Here is a 3,191-nt window from a genome sequence, read left to right on the forward strand (position 1 = left end):
TTTCCTTGCTGTAGTATCTTGGCACCAAAAATCCTAACCAAAAAAAAAAAGCAAAGCTATATAAACAAAAGCAGCCTGAGAAGAGAACAAGCAGAAGTAGGTTATTTATTTTGGTTTAGCAGGTAACACAAATCAGCCAGAGCACAATGAGACGACATCACTATTGAGTGACTAAAACCTGATACCAACACGGAGCGGCACCTCTCATGCAGGACTTACACAATACACATTTTCACATTGCTATAGCAAACCAGTACAGATAAGCCAAGAGGATTTTAGAAAAGTTTTTACACTTGACCATTTTGCAATCACTTCAATTGACCTTATCCAAAGAAGAGGCAAGGAAAACTGCAACATTTGCATAAACATTTAGACAAACACAATCAAAAGGCTAACTCCCAGGCTCACAGGCATTATTGACTAGTATCAGTTTTCACCCCAGGTAACCCTCCAGCTATTGAGCTAAAAAGAGAAAGAAACACATTTTCAGCTCACTCCATGGGTACGGCAGAAAGGGCGCTGTGTTGCCTGCAGGGTAGCTGCATTAATTATTAACTTGCTTTTGTAAAATATCAAGCCTAACTCCCTGCTCAAGGTGGGGGTAGGGGAAGGAAATCCTGCACCTGCAGTTCAATGTGCAGCTACAAGCACAAGCTTTTCAGTATATCTCACCGCCTTGTGTGTCTCAATACCAGGAGGATCCAAGCATGACAAATAGACCTGACTTGCAACCTAGCAATCACACTGGGGATACCAGGCTACAGCCTCATATTCTGCACAGCTCAAGAGAGTCTCTGTCACATCTCCCCTGTGCAGAGGTGCTAAGCAGCAAGTAAAACTCTGCCAATCCAAGAGCAAAGGTTTGAATCACATCCTGACAACTTACCTTGGCATAAGTGCTCCTGCCTGCCCTGGCCATCTTTCACAAGCTCCAGTTTCCAGTGTACAGATAGCTCAGTTGTTCATGAAACAGTTACTGGACACTCCAGTTGGTATTTTATTTTAATTTATTGGACAAGAAGTTATAGCAATTTACCAGCTACTCTGTACACAACATACATGCACAGTGGGGGCCAGAACTTCTGAGGTGCAATGAAGACTCAGTATATATATTCTATAGTAACACATCATCAGAAGAGATACATACACACATACAGCAAGGTGGGGAGCAGGGGGGAGAAGGCTGGTGTCGCAAGAGGAAGAGATGGACCAGGAGCACCAAAGGGACTGTCCAGTGAACAGAGGGCTTTGGGCCCTCGTTCAAACTGTGGGGCTGCATGGTGTTTGAGGGAAGAGAGCTTTCACAGTCCATCTGTATAGATGGGAGCAGCAGAGCTGGCAAATAAGGTGGCTATCCATGTGCTCCTGCCAATAACGATGGTCTTTCGCTAATGATTTAAATCAGCCAGCCATCCCTGAGGAGCTTGAATAGTTTTTCAAATGGTTTCTAGCAAGGCCTTACCAGCTGTGAAGGACCAAAAAAAAGGAAATGGTATTATAAACAGGATATTCCATCACCATATATTGAGAAGTCCCTTTAGAAACTCTCCAAGCTAGAACTTGTACCTCTTTGTTGCATTAATCCCCTTTTACCTTTCCTGCTCACGCTCCAAAATCTCCAGCCACCTACACAATACTGTCCTGAGCTCAATAAAAGGACTGCAATGCAGTCCTGGTTCAGAGGACCAGGAGATCACATCAGCACCAACACCCTGAGTCACATAGTCCCCACCTAGAATCACTAGCATCTCCACTCACCACAGAGCAAAATGGCTCTGAGCAGGCAGTTACAGGCATCTCTGTTCGTGAACTGTGCCATCAGCACATGCAGGGATGAAGAATATGCACGGGAACACATATAGCAGGGAACACCCCCCAAAAAAGAGGAATAAAAGTGGAGGTTATTTGGAAAGTATATTCTTCTACAATGATTTAGGTACCTGAACTGAAATTTCAAAAATTGTATCAGATAAGTCTTCTTTCACCAGACATTCCTGAGAGAAAGAGGGACATATTTACACAAGGCTATATTTACTCTAAGTTAGCAAAAGCTACAGAGCAGTGACAAGCTGCTGTGCTATGCAAGGAGAGCATATCACACCCATGTATAACACACAGTTTGCCCTTAGCCAGACAAGGAAAGGAAAGTGCCAAAGAGACGCGCCCTTTCCCACTGTCAATCAATATCCTGGACCTGTTAAACTAGGCAAACCCACAGAGAAACTCTACTATTTATCCTCCCGACTTTGGAAAAGAGACCTCCTCAGCTGTAACAGCAGAGACAAACGCATTGGTAGAAGCAAAATAAGGAGAAGAGTGGGTTTGATTTGAGAGAGACGCTATTTCATATTTAACACCCTGCTAGAACGTTTTATCCTGAAATATTAATTGCATCTAGAAGCATGCTGTTTTAACCTGCTTATGCAAGAGATCTAGCATTCACACTCCAGCCCACAACAACTGGCTCAACTGGCTAAGGAGCATAGTAGTTCAGAATCGAGCAGTCACTCACTTGAAGAAACATCATCCTGGCAAGCTGATGTGTCCATTACGATCAGAGAAGGCATGCTACAAAAGTCATCTCTCATTGACTTGTATCAGGGTTTCATGCCTGACCAAAGAATTCCCGAGTGTCACGGTACGGGAGGAGATGAGAGGAAAAGCAGTTTTGAGCAAAAGCAAAAAAGCAACAGTGAAGAGACTGGCATCCACTGTAGCACAGGTTGTCCAAGAGGACTTGTAATTATTATTACAAGTTTACAAGGCTCTTGTCAATGAGAAGAATTTTCTTTTTAGCACAATAAGCAAGCGCCTTTTCCAAATCTAGAAAAACAAAAAGATTCCTCAATCTGTATAATCTTATCTTCCAGATGCACATTTACATATTAGCAGACCAGTTTCTTTCCCACACACCTTCGATGTCTTACACAAAACTCCAGTCCCGCGTGCTCTGCAGTTATCTGCCAGTCAGCATTTACAACCATATGGTAACAGTTGTGGCTACCAGTAGCCAGAGAGGAATTCTCCAGTAGCCTCTGAAGCCATGCCAGGTCTGCATGTATCTAATGTTCTTATTTTCCAAGGAAACAATTCTTTAGGCTTTCAAAGAAGAGCCTTTTACCAGAAACCATGTGCAACATTCTCTTCTTCTAAGATGCACTGGGGTCAGCTGTTTATAGGCAACAACAGCC

Source organism: Pelecanus crispus, chromosome 12 (assembly GCF_030463565.1).
Source record: "Pelecanus crispus isolate bPelCri1 chromosome 12, bPelCri1.pri, whole genome shotgun sequence".
NCBI lineage: Eukaryota > Metazoa > Chordata > Aves > Pelecaniformes > Pelecanidae > Pelecanus > Pelecanus crispus.